Here is a 21587-nt window from a genome sequence, read left to right as displayed (position 1 = left end):
TTGGTGTAGGCTCTCAATTTCTCAACAAGCTTGGAGAAGGAGATGGAGTTCTTGCACTTCACCAAGTGAAGAATGAGAGAAAATGAGTGAGAGTGTGAGGGACTATACCCCCCAAGCACACCCCTTTCTTGCTTTGGTTGGTGCATCCATTCTAGGTTCCTCAATTACTGGTCCCTCCATTGCTTTTTGAGCTTGCACTCTTGTGACAACCTATATAGGTATCACCGATTCATTTTCAGAACCACTACTTGATGAGATTTCCTCTAACATGTTCAACATTTTTTTCATCGTTTTATTTGGGTTTTTTGGGCAGTCACGATTCAAATGAGTGATGCTACAATTTGGAAAATATACATTCACTCTAATTATCTCCGTATGAGGACAGTTTTTCATAAGGTGGTCACCGCACCACTTGCAGCATGGTCCTAATGGTTGTCGAGGCACTCTTGTAGCCTCTCTTTGTTGATAAGCAAGCATTTTTCCTGATAAGCCACCATTGGCTATGAAAAATAATGTCCTTTCATCTAGGTTGTATCTGCCTTCTCCTACAACATGAGCTGTTGTTGGTGGTCCAACATTACCGATCATGCTCTAAGTTTCCAGCGCTTTCGTCTCTTTGGGAAAATAGTATGTTGAACTAGCCCCATATCCACTTGTCTCTTCGTAAAATGCATGCACATGCACTAATGTTTGTTCCTCCGATTCTTCTAAAGTGGGTGCATACCTAATGCCTACTAGTCTTGCTCCTGGGAGAGGTGGTTGTCGCCCCAAAACTAGTTGTGGCCATTCAACCCCTACTAGTCTTGGAAAATTCCTTGCCCTATACCTAGGCATTGGCGGTGCTTGAGGAGGTGCTACCTGGGTTGGTGGGGCATACTATCACTCTCTCACATATCCCTTGTTGTAGTAACACTCTTCCATCACACTATTAGTCCATTTTTTTGGTTGCTTAGTCTGTGGCTTAGCAAATAGACGTACCCTTTTGAGCACTTGTTCAATAAGTTGCTACTAACTTATATTTGCCTTGCTCTTTTGTGTTGATTTTGTGGATTTTTATCCACTATGTTGTGATGAAGAATCATCATCTAAGTCTTTATAGTCACCTTCCTTGTAGACATCATAGTTGTCTACTAGGTATAGAGCTTCTTTGGTCAAGAGTTGTGCTCTTCTTCATATGCAGATACTTTTGAAGGTCCGTATTCCTCAGTCCTTGGATAAATATCAACATGAGTCTGGACTATGTTGGTAAGTCTTCCACAGGGCATAATTTTATGTAGCATTTCAGTCTTCAAGCTTCTTTTTGTACAGATTCTCTTTCTTTTGTTTGATTTTATGGATTTGCGAGACCGTATTGTGAGCTATCCCTCTTTGAGAGAATTCCTCAATAAACTCATCAAATACCTCCCCCATTGACTCAAAATTTCTATGTTCAACAAAATCAAACTAGGTGGAAGCATCTTCTTCTAGCGTCAACTCAAATCTTGCAAACTACCTGGAAAAGTCTAGGACTTCCTTATCTCTAATGACACGCACAAATGCTGCCATGTGATCACTTGGGTCCCTATTTCTAGAATATTTCTTGTTAACCCATTTTTGGACTTGAGATGGTATGATCCTACGATAATCCAGCAACCTAAGCATAGAATCCCCCATTTCTCCCTTGTGAAGCTCCTCAGACTAGGATATGATATGTGTTCCCCACCTAGGGATGCTTCTAATCTTTAATTCCTCATTGTTCTAGCAAGTGGTAATTGACCCTATCTTCTTGTTTTCGTTCTTGATGTGGTGCTTTAGTCCTGGTCAGATTTGGCATTCTCGTTCGACTCTCATCTTGATATTGTTCATGGAGTGGTGGTTTTGGTGGTGCTTCTAGCCCTCACATGGCCTAATATCCACGTCCTTTCGTGTCCAGGTATGGTGTTGCAAACTGCTTGAACATGCTTGAAATGATAACAGCAATGAGGCTTGTGAGTTCTGAGGGTTGGGCAATGGTTGTTTATTTGATTGCAATGTGGTGTCGTAATCATCTGAGAAGAGATTTGTAGATTTTCTAGGGGTTTCTACGGGATTCTTCTTCTCTTTAGATTCCAGAAGCATGTGCCAACAGTTCTTGCACTATCACTCTCCCTACATCTTTTAGATGAATTGGCTCGTATTCTCGTATGTACTTATTGACAAAAATGATATGGATTTTGTTACCATATACATGTGGTAGTGATGTGTGTGAACACACTAGGACCGCCGGGGCATTTTTTCCCTCTTTAGGAGGTTTTTTCCCCCGTGCATTGTATATACGCCCATCACTCTAGGGCTATCTATCTTTCCATAGCACACTAAGTAACACACTCTCTATTGTGTGCCTTGAGCTTCCTTTGTCTTCTCCAAGCTGTGTGGTTTTCTCTACAACCCTAATTCCAACAATTGGTATCAGAGCAGGTCACGTCCTCCCGGGCTTAGTCGCCAGCTGCTCTAGCACACGCCTGCTCACTTTCTCCGATTTCAGTGAGCTTTGGCGAGCGTTCGCAGGTCAAAAAAAATTTTGGAGAGCTCAAAGATCTTGGTCTGCTCAGAATTTTGATTTGGGCTCATTTCGGCCTCCGTTTCCACTATAGGCAGTACTGCACAAGCTATTTCGTCATTTTGTGCAGAATTTTTGTCAGTGCCATTTTCTACATAATAGGTGCCTTATAGTCTTCTACGGTTTGTGCTATATAGCACAGGTTATTCCTGCTCCAGTTTTCACATCAGGTGCAACATTTACCATGGCTGACAACAACAACACAGATGTGTTCAAGATGTTTGCTGCTGAGGATAGGTTGGATGGGGACAACTACCCTATGTGGGCTTATATGATGCAACATGTTCTTGTGTCAAAGGGTGTCTGGAACATTGTGCAGGGCATTGATGTACGTCCTGGTTCTGAGGATGAAGGCGATGTTGAGGATGTTGCAGGTCTTGCTGCAAGGATTGCAGCTGTTAGAGTTGTTTTGCCTACGGCGGCAGAACAAGCTTGTTGGCATGTTAAGGATGCGCGGGCTCATCCATTGATTGCGTTAGCTGTGAAGCGCACCATTGTTCCTCACATTCGTTCAGCAAAATTTGCAAAACAGGCTTGGGATATTCTAGCAGGTCTTTATGCAAGCCGCAATGAGGCTAAAATTGCTTTGCTGCGTAAAAAGCTGGAGTCGAAGATTATGCATGAGGAAGATGATATGGACACTTTCCTTGCTAGTGTCAAGGATATCAATGGGCAGCTTATTTCTGTAGGTGAAGTCATTTCAAACAGTTCCCTTATGCAGACTGTTCTTGATGCCTTACCAGATTCCTACCAGACTTTTGCTAGTACTTGGAGACTGATGACCCAAGGAAATCCTGAAGTTGTCAAGTTTGATGCATTATGCACATTGCTGTTGCAAGAGTCACTTTCTAGAAAAAACAGGACTAGGCAGCGTGCGGTTGAACAGGCTTTTATTGCTTCTCAAAGAAAGGGTGGTAACAGTAATGCAGCCACTTCTTATGGTTCTACTGCGACTGGCAAAAATTCTGTTCCTAATGCTTCTGCTGGCAGTACTTCGTCTGGAAATTCTGGTGATAAGGGCAAAAAGAAGATGCGTTGCCATTATTGTAAAGCCAATGATCACTTGATCAAGTCGTGTCCTAAGTTGAAGGCCAAAGAGGCTAAGAAGAAAGAGGGTGGTTCCAGTGCAAATGCTGGTTCCACTACAAATGCAGCCATTGTTGAGTCTTCTGTGAAAGGAGACTGTGTTGCTGATGTTGATGCAGAATGGGATTTTAGCGCAGAGTGCACTTACAATCCTGTTGTCCATGATGTATGCTGATGTTGATGCAGAATGGGCTTTTAGCACAGAGTGCACTTACAATCCTGTTGTCCATGATGCATGCTTGTCAGTTGCTGCAGATTCACATGTGTGGTATTTCGACAGTGGTGCTACAAAGCACATTACCTCACATCGTGAATTGTTTACCTCTCTCGATTCTGCCCCTCATGGGAATTCAGTCACTTGTGCCAACAACTCCTCTTATCCAGTTCAAGGAGTTGGAAAGATTGTGCTCACTGCTGCTAATGGCAGTTCCTTCACACTTGTTGATGCACTTTATGTACCTGGGATCAAGAAGAATCTCTTGTCTGTATCCGCACTTGCTAGACTTGGACTTGTAGTCAAATTTGTGGATGACAGATGTACAGTTCATGATCTCAGTTTCGGTGATGAAATTGTTGCATCTGGGCTTTTGTGTCGTGGGCTGTATAAGCTCACTTTGTATGACAAGTGTGGACAAAATTTTGCAAATGTTGTTGCAGATTCAAGGGCTATTTCAGATGCAAAACTTTGGCATGCACGTTTTGGTCATCTAAATTTTGCCAGTTTGCTACGTTTGCAGAAATCTGATATGGTTGCTTCTTTGCCACCTCTTGAAGCACCTGTCAAACATGTTTGTGAAGGCTGTACTTTGGGTAAGATGCAGCGTTCGAAATTTCCAAAGGATGGTTCAGTTCGGGCCACATGCAGGTGCAGCTTGTGCATAGTGATGTTTGTGGGCCCATGCAAACTCCTTCCTTGGGCAATTACCTGTACTTTGTGACTTTCATTGATGACTACTCCAGGCATGCATGGGTATTTCCGCTTAAAGCGAAGTCCGAAGTTTTTATGTGCTTCAAACAATTTCTGGCTATGGCTGAAAATGTCTCGAAATGTACTATGGGCACCCTCCGTTCCGATCGAGGGGGGGGAGTATATGTCTCATGAATTTAATGCATTTTTGGCTAGTCGTGGGATAAAACACCAATGTACAGTGCCTTATACACCTCAACAAAATGGTGATGCTAAGAGGAAAAACAGGTCACTGACGGAAATGGCACAATGTATGGTCAAAAGTCAAGTTGTGCCGCATTCTTTTTGGCTTGAGGCCATCATGTGTGCCACTTATGTACTTAACAGGTGTCCTACGAAAGCTTTGCAATCTATTACTCCATATGAAGCATGGCATGATAGAAAGCCTTCTATTGAGCACATGTGTGTTTTTGGTTGTTTGCATATGCTTTGGTGCCACAAGTGCAGCACAGAAAATTGGATGATAAGGTTGTCAAATGTATTTTTGTTGGTTATAGTGCTGAAAGCAAAGGTTACAGGTTGTACCATCCTCAAACAAAACGTATTCTGGTTTCTCGGGATGTAGTGTTTGTGGAAGATTCTGTTCAGCCCTTGCTGTCGTGTATTAGAGACAATAATATAAGCTCACAGGACATTTATGACACTTTGTTGCCTCTTTTCAGTGGTGGAAATACGAATGTAAGTTCCAATAGGGCAAATGTACAGCCTATGGGGGTTTCTGAAAATGTTTTAGATCAGCCTATTACTAATGCAGATGTACATGATTACTTGATGAGGAAAGGGCTGAAATTGAGCAGGCTAGAGGTATGCCAAGATGGCTGGTGCACACTTTGTGTGACAATAAATTGGATGCACCTTTGTATAGTCGTACTCGTTCAGGCTCTCGCCATGCATCTTATGCATCAGATTGTTATGCTTTGGCTGTGTCTAGCTTACATGATGTTGAGGAGCCTCTGTCTTTTGATGAAGCACAGAATTCAAAAAATTGGATGGCTGCCATGTAATCAAAATATGATGCACTTATAGAGAATGACACATGGACTTTATGTGATTTGCCTCCTGGCAAAAAGGCCATTGGTACAAAGTGGGTTTACATGTTGAAACGCAAACCGGATGGTGAGATCGATTGCCATAAGGCTTGACTTGTTGCAAAGGGTTATGCACAACAAAAAGGCATAGATTATGAAGAGACTTTTGCTCCCACTTGTCGTATGACTATTGTGCATTTTCTATGTGCATTGGTAGCTCATTTTGGTTGGGATGTACATCAATCAGACATTGTTACTGCTTTCTTGAATGGTGACATATTTGAGGAAGTTTATGTAACGCAGCCTCGCAGTTTTGTCATAAAAGGACAAGAGGACAAAGTGTGCAAATGTAACGAGGCTTTGTATGGGTTGAAGCAATCACCTCGTGCTTGGTATGAGAAAGCTGACACTCATTTGGTCAAACAAGGCTTTCGTAACAGTCCAACAGAAAGCACATTGTATGTAAAGCGTGAGGGTGATGTATTTCTCATTGTGGTTCTTTATGTTGATGATTTGTTGATCACTGGACCAAATGAGAGACATATTGCTGAATTTAAGGCTGATTTGAATGATACTTTCAAAATGAAAGATTTGGGGCTGTTGCATCATTATTTGGGTATACAGTTTAAGCAATGTGATGGTGGTATTGCCTTGTGTCAGAAAAGTTACATAGAGACATTGCTATGTAAGTGTGGACTTGAGGATTGCAAACCTATTTCCACTCCCATGGAAACAGGTTTGAAGTTAAGTCTACATGATGTTGGCTATCCTGCTGATGTCACTCTTTACCAAACTGTTGTTGGCTGCCTCATTTATGTATGCAACACGAGTCCAGATATTCAGTTTGTAGTCTCACAGGTCAGCAGATTATGCATAGCCCAGGGTCTAAGCATTGGCAGGCCGTCAAGAGAATTTTCCGCTACCTTAGTGGCACTTTACATCTTGGCTTGTTTTATCCCAAGGGGGGATCATTGCCGCTAGACTTACATGCTTTTTCGGAGTCAGATTGGGCTGGTTGTTTTGACACGCGAGTGTCCACAAGTGGTTTTTGTTTCATGCTTGGCAGTTCATGTATATCATGGTTGAGCAAGAAGCAACCTACTGTGGCCACTTCGAGTTGTGAGGCTGAGTACAGGGCAGTCTTCACAGCTACGGTTGAGTGTGTATGGCTCAGAGGCCTTATGGCTGATTTGGGTGTTGGACAGGACACTGCCAACACTATCTACACTGACAGTCAGAGCTCATTGGCAGTTGCGAGGAACCCAGTTTTTCATGCTCGCACAAAGCACATTGAGGTGCATTACCACTATGTCAGGGAGAGGCTCTCAGCAGGAGAGATCAGCTTGGCTTTTGTGCCAACACAGAACAACCTTGCAGATATTTTCACAAATGCATTGTCTCGTGAGAAGCTTGAAGCTTTCTGCAAAGCTTTGGGCTTAGTCCCCTTTGTGGACAGATCCTGTCCTCAAGGCATGGCACTTCCCTTTACTCATGTGCCAGCTCTCGTTCACCGCATCACTCCAGGGGGGATTTGTTACCATATACATGTGGTAGTGATGTGTGTGAACACACTAGGACCGCCGGGGCATTTTTTCCCTCTTTAGGAGGTTTTTTCCCCCGTGGATTGTATATACGCCCATCACTCTAGGGCTATATATGTTTCCATAGCACACTAAGTAACACACTCTCTATTGTGTGCCTTGAGCTTCCTTCGTCTTCTCCAAGCTGTGTGGTTTTCTCTGCAACCCTAATTCCAACAGATTCCATTTACAAAATCATACGAAAACAAGTATAGTACTTTGTCTTTGCTTAACTCATTTACATGGGGTTCCATGCAACGGTAGTAAGAGGTGACTCTCCCCTCTCCGTGCTTGTAAATACCAATATTTTTGTGAATGGTAGCCACTCTCACTACTCTCTTATCATGAATTTAGAAAGCTCTAGGAAGGGTGAGTTTATGAGGCAATTCTTGGCTCTCTATAACCATATTCCCTTTTTCTATGTTGTCTACATATCGATTGTAATTTTTTGAGTCTTTGACAATGAGGCAATGGTTTCCCTCCTCATTGCACGACCTATCACCATCATCGTTTAACATGATCTGCCAATCCTCTCACTCATCGTTCTTCAATACAGATGCATTGATGTCCTTGAACATTAGTATACACTAGGGCTCCATTAATGTTCATTCCCTTTAGGAAGATTTTTGTGTATTTTGTCATGTTTAAGGGTTTTTGTGAGGTGCTACCCCCCATAGTCCCTTGCTATTGAAAATCTCCAAGTTGTTGGTTAGCCATCCACTAATATGATTCATCAAAAGAGGTGTCAATATCACTGCCCTCCTCTATGATTGGTGCTAGCGGATCTATCCTTGCTTGGTTTAAACTTTCTTCTATCGACATTAAGCTAACATGATCTCCTTTCACTCTTCGATCTCTCTAAAGACACCTACCAGATCTCAAATTCATCAAAACTTTCACACACACAACTATCAACCCAAACATTTACCTTCGAAGTCTACTTGCAGTTACTCTTTGCTCTAATTTTCCTTCAAACTACTTTCTCTACTTGTAAAGTACTTTGTACTCTAAATGATCACCAACTTGGAGGATCCTTGGTTCTGTCTATCTGTACAAAACTTTATGCTCTGCAATTCTTCGTCAAAATAGTGATTCTCACATAAGTACTCTATGATGTTGATCGATATAACTAGAAGATGAATTCCAACCAAACAATTATATAGAAGGACTTGATTCCCTATGTGAGCTCTATACACTGTTGTAAGGAGACAGATGGGATCCTAGGATCACAAGGAAAGCTCTTGGACAATCAAAATCAATACTTCAGCCCTAAAATGAGCCTCCAGACTTCATATGTGTATGATGTCTAAGTGCTCAAAATTAGCCCAAAAACTTGAAATTTAGACTCTCCTTGATGTGTTATGTCCAAATATAGTCCTACTTTGTGCTTATAACACCTGTAGGCATGTTTGTTGTCAGCTTCTTCTGGAGGTCTTCCAAGTCAAAGATGATCCAAATTGGATGAAACTTGATCTCTTATCTTTTTTTATGGCGCTAAACACTTTGATAAGCTCTAATGTAAACTTTGGTCTCTAAAAATGTCTTTCAGACATCATATGCTATGATGTCTTTTGTTCAATGATGAGGTAAAACCTTCTCCATAGGTCCTCCACCAAACAAGCAACTCACAGTCGCTTTCAAAACTTAATTTAAACAATTTTTTTTCTAGATATGATCAATTCAAGAATTCACTTCGCCTTGATCCATCTCTTTGCCTTTACACGCCCAAAATGTATTTGCTTCATAACTTCTATAGATCACAAGGGTGCACTCAGAGGTGTCCTTTGACCCCAAATCTAGCCTCTAAGACATCATATTGTATGATGTCTATCTGATCATATTGAAGCTCTGTTCCTACCACAATTGCCCCTTGATGTGTATAACATGCACATGTGCTCACATCCATTTTTGGAAGTCAAACTTGCACAAAATCACCACTTTTTGACAAGGAATTTCCCAGAAAGAGTAAAATACTCTCAATACTCGGTCTATATGTCCAAATGAAATGAAACTTTGTGTATGTGCTCAACACAACATGTAGAATACGGGTATAAAGTCAAAAAGTCAATTTGGATACCAAAATCACTCTTCAGAAATCATACGCATATGGTGTCTGTTGATGGATTTTTGTCCAAAACTTATCCAGAGGAGGGCCAAAAGTCTCCAGCACTCGTTTTCAAGCACTTTTACCAATTTCCATGCAAAGATTTGCTCAGAATCACAAGTTTCCATTGTTTTCGTTTTTGACACTCCGTCTTTTGTCTTTTGGGTACTAAGTGTTGGTCAAAACTTTACTTTCAAAGTGTACTTACGATGAAACACCCTTTTGAACACTTCGGTGCAGTCTGTTTTGTCAAATTTGGCCTTTTGCTAGCCCTTAGAACATCAAACACGTATGAAGTCTAGAGTCACAAAATTGCGAATTTTCTCAACGTATCTCTTGTATATGTTTTCTTATATGCCCAGCATCATCTTGTCATGTACAAATATCCCCAAAATCTTGTTTGTTTCATGTTTACCCTAAAGATCAAAATTTTCCAGAATTTTAAACGCAAGCAAGCACACAAGCAAACAAATCTGTGATGAATAGCTCTAGATCATAATCAACATGTCCTATCTACAACTAGTTGTATGCATCATATGGGGTGTTGCATTTATGATTAGAAAGCGCTTCATTGTCTCACACAGACTAGCTATCGCTTTTAGTATCACCTCATAAATCACTCACATATCATCAATGCTAAACCACGGCTAATACTACCTATGGCCAAAAATCCAAGCGAGTCACACGCTCCCTAGCACTTCCCTAGATCTCAAGAGTCCAACTCCTAGATCCTACCTAAAATAAAATAATAAGATTCTGATGAACCAGAGGGACTTCTACCTCATAGGAACAGTCTAAGGTCACCTACCTAGGGCTCTCATCCCAGACAATGACACCAATGTTGGCGGATATGCCGCAAGCAGATGCTAGCAAAAAAAGAACTAAACCAACATACCAAAATGTCGGCCAAGGACGTAGCTTGACCCGCAGGCATGTGGAAGAAAACAGATGGTTGTCAATCACCTACTCGATCTTCTAAGACAATCGCTACTTGAGGAAATCAAACCCAGACAGTCTACGTGCTTGTGACTGCAATACAACATACGACGATCAAGCTACCAAAATCAAGACCAAAGTCCTCAAATTGCCTCGAAACTCACAGGGAATCCTCTACCTACCAAGAGGTCACTACCCTATGGACTTTGAGCATATATCCCACCCGTAACCACTTGGTGCAGAAAATGCGTATGAAGACGAGCAATCTATTACAGGTCGTTGATGCTCAACATGCATGATTATAATGTGTATCTCTTGTTTCCATGAACCTACAAGTATAAAGAACACGCAAAACAGACAGATGGTTTGCAAGATAACTCACTCAAAAGCTCATAAAAGCTCGCCTCACGATACGGAACTGAAAACTCACAAGCTTGGAGTTGGTGTGTAGCCCTTGTCATTGCTAACTAGCTCATGGTGTTGGCGTTGCAATGTCTACTCCATAGCGCACATAGCAAAGAGATAATACCTCTCTCTCTCTCTCTCTCTCTCTCTCTCTCTCTCTCTCTCTCTCTCTCTCTCTCTCTCTCTCTCTCTCTCTCTCTCTCACACACACACACACACACACACACACACACACACACACACACGTGACACACACAAACACGACACACAATAAATGCAAAGATTGATTAATTCAAAAGTCTCCTTAGGGTTACAAAACTTTGGCTTGTATACATTACTCTTGAGAGGCACATTCCCATCAATAATAATCTCTCAGATCTATCAAAATTAAATACTACAAAAATGGATGATCCTTCTCAGCGTTTCTCTAGTCAACAAGCATCAAGCACCGTGGTGCACAAGATGGACCAAGTAGAACTGGGAAAAAAGAGAAAAATGGATCAAGGTTTTTTTCTAAAGGGGTTTTTAGTGAGAGGCATGGGAAGAGTATAGACCAGGGGGTCAAAGTGGTCATTGGACAAAAAAACTGTGACCATTCAGAAAGAAAAGAGAGTCCAAAATCCACAAGAAAAAGAGAGCTACATTAAAGTGCAAAAGAAAAATTGATGCTTTAGCTATAATGAGGAAGGGCACACCAAGGCCAAATACCCAAAGCTCAAAGCTAGCACTAGTGATAGTGAGCCCCCGTGGGGTACACCTTTCAAAAACACCTATAGCATATGTGTTACATATTTTTAAAACCTCTCTACACACACTTCATCATGAATTAAAAGACCCATCTTCCTTCATAAATCTATAACTTTTTTCAATTTTGCATTTTTAGACCCCTCTTGTATATGTAATTATGTAACTCTTTGTTATATAGAAAACCCCTCCGGTCAACTCACATGATGCACTTACATATTTTTAGGTGGACCCCCTAGAGGTGAGTCTAAGAGAGATGGAAAACACTTTAGGCAATTGCACACTGTCCAAAGGCTTCCTCTCCATTTCAACGATTTCAGACAGGTGAGGTGTGCCCATGCTTGCTCAGTGACACCGACTATGTGGCAGCCTAGGGTATGTCTCATGACATGGTGCACATGTATGGTACCACAAGTGGCCGTAGGGTCAATTTTTTCATATAGATTACTTCTTAAACTACTCGCTGTATTGTTTAAGAAGTTAAGGTTGATTGAGAGCATGAGCAATCATGGGTACACTATTATCTTGGCCAATGGTTATAACAAGATGGTATGGAATACTATAGTCTTGGAAGTTCCATTAGCCATGCCAGGCTATGAGATTTTGCTTGACTTTTAGGTCATGCAGTTGGCTAGAATAGACATTTACCTAGGTAAGGAGTGGTTTTACAGTCTGGGCCCTAGTCTATTGAGGAGTTATTTACACAACACTATAATTTGAGCATGGTGGTAGGGTCATCACCCTACAGGGTGATTGTAGCGTATCCAGGTAGGGAGTGGTTGTACAATCTATCCCATAGTCTATTGAGGATTTATTTGCATGCCATGCTACAATTTGAGCATGGTGGTAGGGCCATCACCCTATAGGGTGACCATAGTGTCTCCTCTATCCCTCTCATCTCTTCCATGGAGAGACACAAAGAAGTCACAAAGGATAGATAGCAGAGGTATTTACTCGTTACTCTCTTTTAAATTCTATTGTTTTGAATGAAAGTAATAAAAGTCTTTTTGTAGTTGAAAGTGTGAGTAATGTTTGTGTATATAAGTACGCTAAAAAAGATGGCGGTGGATGAGACATACTATTTGAGAACTCTATTTGTCATGCATGGGATTCTAAAACAAAAAAATCCAAGGCAAAAAAGGCCCTTAATAAAAATTAAATAGATGTTTTAATGAATTTATAAGAGGAATTTTAGGATGTATTTTTTGGTGATTTGCTAAGTGGTTTGTTGTAATCTTGGGAGGTAGACCATGGCATCAATAATGTGTCAAGTTCAAAACCTATAAGCAAACCCACTTATAGATTAAGCCACTTAAAAGCATAGGAGGTGGAAAAACAATTAATATAATACTTGAGAAAAGGCTTTATTAGGCTTAGTTCTATTCTGTGGGCATCACCTATTCTTATGGTAAAAAAGAAAGACAGATCCAAGCGGATGTGTGTAGATTATAGGACTCTTAATCAGATGATGATTAAGAATAAATACCCGATGCCATGTCAGCATGAGTACTTTGATCAATTCTTTGGGTCAAAGTTAGTTCCAAAGATAGACTGAAATCTAGTTATCATCAGGTTAGGATTAGACTAGAAGATGTTGCAAACACAACATTTAGGGCCTGTTTTGGGCATTTTGAGTTCTTGATTATGCCATTTGGGCTAGCCGCTGCACCAACAACATTTATAAAGCTTATGGATAGAGTTTTATATTTATACTTAGGAAAAATCATAGTATTTTTCCTAGTTGATAAACTAGTCTATACTAACTCAAAAAGAACACTTAGAACATTTACTTTTAGTATTTGAGCTCTTGAGAAAGCATAAACTATTTGAGCATGAAAGCAAATGTGATTTCTTTGAGACCAAGATTCATTATTTGGGCTACATTATATAAGCATAAGGAACATGGATGGAGCTTGAGAAACTGGAATTTATACTCAAGTGGCAATCACCAAAAAATCTCAAAGAACTATAGATTTTTCTTAGTATAATGGATTTTATTGACAATACATAAAGGACTACGCAAAGATTGTAGTCCCGTTGATAGAACAATTGAGGGAAAAAAAAATTTAAAAGTATAAGCTAGGGGGAAGCCCAACAGAAAATCTTTGAAAAACTTAAGGAGGCTATAACAATTGTACCTATACTGACTATAGTGGATCCAAATGAGCCACTTTTCTTGGAGGCAAATGCAAGTAGTGAGGCCGTTGGAGCCGTACTTATGAAAAGAGGACAATCAATTGCATTTGAGAGTAAAAAGTCAGATCGTACCAACGTAACTACTTGGCCTATGAGCAAGAGTTACTAGCTATCGTACATGCACTCAAAAAGTGGAGACACTATTTATATGGAAGTGTACGATCCCTTTCAAGTCAAAATGAATTGAAGGAAATAAAGGCTTGGCGGGCAAGGTCCTACAAGATTTTGATCTTCAAATACATTATCAAAGAGGTAAATATAACGTAGTGACAAATACACTTAGTCGCATGCTGCAAATTAATAAACTAATCTTCATGGTCTTCAAGAATGGGTTCTTGGAGTCACTTCATGGCTTATGTGAACATGAACCATCTTTTACAAAGGTGTAGCGCACCGTACATGATAACACAACTTTATAGACACGATATCGGCACATAGTGCTATTCTAGAGAGACAAGTCGTAGGTGCAAGACAAGTAGGGAAGCAAGAGTTTTTACGAAGAGACTAACCGATAATTTTGGGTATAGTTTTGGGATGGAGAGCTCTAATGTACACCCTTCATCACATTTGATAGCTATGACTCTAAAAGGGGGTGATAGCCTTTGTCAGAGTGAGAAGTATGATAAATACTCCACGACGGGTACATACTCTACAAGGGTAGAGTGTGCATACCCTATTGGTGACTTTTGAGCATGCAGCCTTAAAGTGATGATTGTCCAAGTGCCGGCCATCTCGGGATTCAAAAGACCAATGCACTAGTTAAAAGACAATTCTATTGGCCTAGTTTATTTTAGGACACCCAAAAGTATGTGCTAAACTGTAATAAGTGTCAGGTCATTAAACATGAACATCTAAAGGTTGGGGGACTATTCCATCCTTTGGAGATTCATTAAGGGAAATGGGAAAGCATTTCCTTTTGGAATTAGGGTTGCAGAGAAATGCACACAGCTTGGAGAAGACGAAGGAAGCTCAAGGCACACAATAGAGAGTGTGTTACTTAGTGTGCAATGGAAAGATAGATAGCCCTAGAGTGATGGGTGTATATACAATGCTCGGGGGGGAAAATCTCCTAAAGAGGTAAAAAATGCCCCGGCGGTCCTAGTATGTTCACACACATCACTACCACATGTATATGGTAACAAATCCCCCGTGGATTGATGCGGTGAACGAGAGCCGGCACATGAGTAAAGGGAAGTGCCATGCGCTGAGGACATGATCAGTCCACAAAGGGGAGTAAGCCCAAAGCTTTGCGGAGAGCTTCAAGCTTCTCACGAGACAATGCCTTTGTGAAAAGATTTGCAAGGTTGTCCTGTTTTGGCACATAAGCCAAGCTGATCTTTCCTGCTGAGAGCTTCTCCCTGACATAGTGGTAATGCACCTCAGTGTGCTTTGTGCGAGCATGAAAAACTGGGTTCATCGCAACTGCCAATGCACTCTGACTGTCAGTGTAGATAGTATTGGCAGTATCTTGTCCAACACCCAAATCAACCATAAGGCCTCTGAGCCATACACACTCAACCGTAGTTGTGAAGACTGCCATGTACTCAACCTCACAACTCGAAGTGGCCACAGTAGGTTGCTTCTTGCTCAACCATGATATACATGAACTGCCAAGCATGAAACAAAAACCACTTGTGGACACTCCCGTGTCAAAACAACCAGCCAAATCTGAGTCCAAAAGAGCATGTAAGTTTGGCGGCAATGATCCCCCCTTGGGATAAAACAAGACAAGATGTAAAGTGACACTAAGGTAGTGGAAAATCCTCTTCATAGTCTGCTAATGCTTAGACCCTGGGCTATGCATAAATCTACTGACCTGTGAGTCTGTAAACTGAATATTCGGCCTCATGTTGCATACATAAATGAGGCAGCCAACAACAGTTTGATAAAGAGTGACATCAGCAGGATCGCCAGCATCATGTAGACTCAACTTCAAACCTGTTTCCATGGGCGTGGCAATAGGTTTGCAATCCTCAAGTCCAAACTTATATAGAAATGTCTCTATGTGGCTTTTCTCACACAAGGCAATACCACCATCACACTGCTTAAACTGTATACCCAAGTAATGATGCAACAGCCCCAAATCCTTCATCTTGAAAGTAGCATTCAAATCAGCCTTAAATTCAACAATATGTCTCTCATTTGGTCCAGTGATCAGCAAATCATCGACATAAAGAACCACAATCAGAAGTACATCACCCTCACGCATCACATACAATGTGCTTTCTGTTGGACTGTTACGAAAGCCTCGTTTGAGCAAATGAGTGTTAGCTTTCTCATACCAAGCACGAGGAGATTGCTTCAACCCATACAAAGCCTTCTTTGCATATGCACACTTTTTCCTCTTGTCCTTTTATGACAAAACCGCGAGGCTGCATTACATAAACTTCCTCAAATATGTCACCATTCAAGAAAGCAGTAACAATGTCTGATTGATGTACATCCCAACCAAAATGAGCTGCCAATGCACATAGAAAACGCACAGTAGTCATACAACAAGTGGGAGCAAAAGTCTCTTCATAATCTATGCCTTTTTGTTGTGCATAACCCTTTGCAACAAGTCGAGCCTTATGGCGATCGATCTCACCATCCGGTTTGCGTTTCAACTTGTAAACCCACTTTGTACCAATGGCCTTTTTGCCAGTAGGCAAATCACATAAAGTCCATGTGTCATTCTCTATAAGTGCATCATATTTTGATTACATGGCAGCCATCCAATTTTCTGAATTCTGTGCTTCATCACAAGACAGAGGCTCCTCAACATCATGTAAGCTAGACACAGCCAAAGCATAACAATCTGATGCATAAGATGCATGGCGAGAGCCTGAACGAGTACGACTAGACAAAGGTGCATCCAATTTATTGTCACGCAAAGTGTGCACCAGCCATCTTGGCATACCTCTAGCCTGCTCAATTTCAGCCCTTTCCTCATCAGGTACATCATGTACATCTACATCAGTAATACGCTGATCTGTAACATTTTCAGAAACCCCCATAGGCTGTACATTTTCCTCATTGGAACTTACATTCGTATTTCCACCACTGAAAAGAGGCAACAAAGTGTCATAAATGTCCTGTGCGCTTACATTACTGTCTCTAGTACATGACAGCAAGCGCTAAATAGTATCTTCCACAAACACTACATCCCGTGAAACCAGAATACGTTTTGTTTGCGGATGATACAACTCGTAACCTTTGCTTTCAGCACTATAACCAACAAAAATATCTTGACAGCCTTATCATCCAATTTTCTGCGCTGTGTTTGTGGCACCAAAGCATATGTCAAATAGCCAAAAACACGCATGTGCTCAATAGAAGGCTTTCTATCATGCCATGCTTCATATGGAGTAATAGACTGCAAAGCTTTCGTAGGACACCTGTTAAGTACATAGGTGGCACACATGATGGCCTCAAGCCAAAAAGAATGCGGCAAAGCTTGACTTTTGACCATACATCGTGCCATTTTCGTAAGTGACATGTTTTTCCCCTCAGCAACACCATTTTGTTGAGGTGTATAAGGCACTGTATATTGGTGTTTTATCCCACGACTAGCCAGAAATGCATTGAATTCATGAGACATATACTCCCCCCCTCGATCGGAACAGAGGGTGCCCATAGTATATTTCGAGACATTTTCAGCCATAGCCAGAAATTGTTTGAAGCACATAAAAACTTTGGACTTCGCTTTAAGCGGAAATACCCATGCATGCCTGGAGTTATCATCAATGAAAGTCACGAAGTAAAGGTAATTGCCCAAGGACGGAGTTTGCATGGGCCCACAAACATCACTATGCACAAGCTGCAACCTGCATGTGGCCCGAACTGAACCATCCTTTGTAAACTTAGACCGTTACATCTTACCCAAAATACAGCGTTCACAAACATGTTTGTGAGGTGCTTCAAGAGGCGGCAAAGAAGCAACCATATCTGATTTTTGCAAACGTAGAAAACTGGCACAATTCAGATGACCAAAACGTGCATGCCACAGTTTTGCATCTGAAATAGCCCTTGAATCTGCAACATCATTTGCGAAATTTTTTCCACACTTGTCATACAAAGGGAGCTTATACAGCCCACGACACAAAAGCCCAGACGCAACGATTTCATCACCAAAACTGAGATCATGAACTGTACATCTGTCATCCACAATTTTACTACAAGTCCAGGTCTAGCAAGTGCAGATACAGACAAAAGATTCCTCTTGATCCCAGGTACATAAAGTGCATCAACAAGTGTGAAAGAACTGCCATTGGTAGCACTAAGCACAATCTTTCCAACTCCCTGAACTGGATAAGAGGCATTGTTGGCACAAGTGACAGAATTCCCATGAGGGACAGACTCCAGAGAGGTGAACAATTCACGATGTGAGGTAATGTGCTTTGTAGCACCACTGTCGAAATACCACACATGTGAATCTGCAGCAACTGACAAGCATGCATCATGGACAGCAGGATTGTAAGTGCACTCTGCGCTAAAAGCCCATTCTTCATCAACATCAGCAACACAGTCTCCTTTCATAGAAGACTCAACAATGGCTGCATTTGTAGTGGAACCACCCTCTTTCTTCTTAGCCTCTTTGACCTTCAACTTAGGACACGACTTGATCAAGTGATCATTGGCTTTACAATAATGGCGACGCATCTTCTTTTTGCCCTTATCACCAGAATTACCAGACGAAGTACTGCCAACAGAAGCATTAGGAACAGAATTTTTGCCACTCGCAGCAGAACCATAAGAAGTGGCTGCATTACTGTTACCACCCTTTCTTTGAGAAGCAATAAAAGCATGTTCAGCTACACGCTTCCTAGTCCTGTTTTTTCTAGAAAGTGACTCTTGCAACAGCAATGTGCATAATGCATCAAACTTGACAACTTCAGGATTTCCTTGGGTCATCAGTCTCCAAGTACTAGCAAATGTCTGGTAGGAATCTGGTAAGGCATCAAGAACCGTCTGCACAAGGAAACTGTCTAAAATGACTTCACCTGCAGAAATAAGTTGCTCATTGATATCCTTGACACTAGCAAGGAAAGTGTCCATATCATCTTCCTCATGCATAATCTTCAACTCCAGCTCCTTACGCAGCAAAGCAATTTTAGCCTCAGTGCGGCTTGCATAAAGACCAGCCAAAATATCCCAAGCCTGTTTTGCAGATTTTGCTGAATGGATGTGAGGAACAATGGTGCGCTTCACAGACAACGCAATCAATGCATGAGCCAACGCATCCTTTACATTCCAACGAGCTTGTTCTACCGTAGGAAAAACAACTCTAATAGCAGCAATTCTTGGAGCAAGACTTGCAACATCCTCAACATCGCCTACATGTTCAGAACCAGGACGTACATCGATGCCCTACACGATATTCCAGACGCCCTTTGACACAATAACGTGTTGCATCATATAAGCCCACATAGGGTAATTGTCCCCATCCAACCTATCCTCAGTAGCAAACATCTTGAAGACATCTGTGTTGTTGTCAGCCATGGTAAATTTTGCACCTGATGTGAAAATTGCTCAAAAATAGGAGAAATGGAGCGAAGAAAACACGTGATATATAGCACAAACCGTAGAAGACGGCAAGGCACCTGTTATGCAGAAAATGGCATTGAAAGAAACTCTGCACAAAATGACAAAATAGCATGTGCAGCAGTGCCTATAGTGGAAACGGAGGCCGAAATGAGCCCAAAATATTTGTCGACGTGCAAACGCTCACCAAACCGCAGTGCAATCGGAGAAAGTGAGCAAGCGTGTGCTGGAGCATCTGGCAACTAAGCCCGAGAGGACGCAACCTGTTCTGATACCAATTGTTGGAATTAGGGTTGCAGAGAAACGCACACAGCTTGGAGAAGACGAAGGAAGCTCAAGGCACACAATAGAGAGTGTGTTACTTAGTGTGCAATGGAAAGATAGATAGCCCTAGAGTGATGGGCGTATATACAATGCTTGGGGGAAAAAACCTCCTAAAGAGGGGAAAAATTCCCCAGCGGTCCTAGTGTGTTCACACATATCACTACCACATGTATATGGTAACATTTCCATGAACTTCATTATTTGTTTACCTAAGACTGGTCAACGGAATGACTCAATGTGGGTGGTAGTGGATAGGTTAACCAAAATGGAAAATTTTATTGTTACGAAGAAAATGATTACAACTCTAGAGTTGGAAAACTATTTATTGAATATCTCTACATGCTACATGGCCTGCTTGTAGATATAATGTCAAATAGAGATAGAAAGTCTATCATTCATTTTTGGAGGAAAGTTTTCAAAATCTTGGATACTACTCTGAGCATGAGTACAATAGATCATTTGCAGTCTGATGGTCAAATAGAAAGGGTTAACCAAATCCTAGAGGACATGTTGCATTCTTATGTAAGTAAGAAACAATCTAATTGGGAAGAGTACTTACCCACTTTGGAACTTTCTTACAATAGTTCCAAACATGTAGCAATTGGATTTGCACCATTCATAATGATGCATGGTTTTTAGCTGAGATTTCCTATGCCTATAAGGCTAGAGAAGGAGAAGATTCAATTTGTCAAGGATTTCCTTGAAGATATGAATGACATGCTGAAGGCAACAAAATAAAGCATTCATAGTGCACAATGTTGTGCTAAAATATATGGTAATAAAGGGGAAAGCTAGCTTTGTAGAAGGTGTTATTACTAAAGGTTCTTGCAAGTCAAGAACCATGAAAATGGGAAATTTTGATAAACTTTCTCCTAGATATTATGGTCCCTTTAAATTCCTTAAAAGGATTGGGGACCATAGAAACTTGATTTACTAGAGACTTCTCAAGTTCACTCTATCGTCCGCGTAAGTAAAATGAAGAAATTATTTTCTTGGGCCGGAGAATGCAGATTCTCTTGTTGACTTGGTAGAACCACCAAAGATACCACATGAATTGGAAAGGATTCTAGGGTATCAAGATAGACAAACACGTCATAAGTTGTACCAAGAGCTACTAATTAATTGAACAGACTTAGGAGGAAGCCAAAACTTGGGAACGTCGTGGTACAATTGCCAAGAGATTTCCCCATGTTGTTTTTTAAGAAGAAAACTCTTTAGAACGGGGGGGGGGTAATATCACGTAGCTTGTAATGGAAATGACCAGGTTGCCTTGTGCTCATAGAGCTAGAAAGGTGGGGTTTATTGGAATTAGGGTTGCAGAGAAACACACACAGCTTGGAGAAGACGAAGGAAGCTCAAGGCACACAATAGAGAGTGTGTTACTTAGTGTGCAATGGAAAGATAGATAGCCCTAGAGTGATGGGCGTATATACAATGCAGGGGGGAAAAAACCTCCTAAAGAGGGAAAAAATTCCCCGGCGGTCCTGTGTGTTCACACACATCACTACCACATGTATATGGTAACAAATCCCCCCTGGAGTGATGCGGTGAACACGAGCTGGCACATGAGTAAAGGGAAGTGCCATGCCCTGAGGACAGGATCATTCCACAAAGGGGAGTAAGCCCAAAGCTTTGCGGAAAGCTTCAAGCTTCTCACGAGACAATGCCTTTGTGAAAATATCTGCAAGGTTGTTCTGTGTTGGCACATAAGCCAAGCTGATCTCTCCTGCTGAGAGCCTCTCCCTGACATAGTGGTAATGCACCTCAATGTGCTTTGTACGAGCATGAAAAACTGGGTTCCTCGCAACTGCCAATGCGCTCTGACTGTCAGTGTAGAAAGTGTTGGCAGTGTCCTGTCCAACACCCAAATCATCCATAAGGTGTCTGAGCCATACACACTCAACCGTAGCTGTGAAGACTGCCCTGTACTCAGCCTCACAACTCGAAGTGGCCACAGTAGGTTGCTTCTTGCTCAACCATGATATACATGAACTGCCAAGCATGAAACAAAAACCACTTGTGGACACTCGCATGTCAAAACAACCAGCCCAATCTGACTCCGAAAAAGCATGTAAGTCTAGCGGCAATGATCCCCCCTTGGGATAAAACAAGCCAA

The 21587-nt window shown here is 41.4% G+C and overlaps 1 pseudogene; it reads left to right on the top strand.

Annotated features, from left to right (window-relative positions):
• The first annotated feature begins 2762 nt into the window (after nt 1-2762).
• The window catches only part of LOC147463642 (uncharacterized), a 30706-nt pseudogene continuing 11881 nt past the window's right edge, over nt 2763-21587 (top strand).

Source organism: Adiantum capillus-veneris, chromosome 2 (genome assembly GCF_014529385.1).
Source record: "Adiantum capillus-veneris isolate H3 chromosome 2, ASM1452938v2, whole genome shotgun sequence".
In the NCBI taxonomy this organism is placed as follows: domain Eukaryota; kingdom Viridiplantae; phylum Streptophyta; class Polypodiopsida; order Polypodiales; family Pteridaceae; genus Adiantum; species Adiantum capillus-veneris.
The sequence above is the reverse complement of the archived record's forward strand: the minus strand, read 5'-3'. Positions and strand labels throughout refer to the sequence as shown.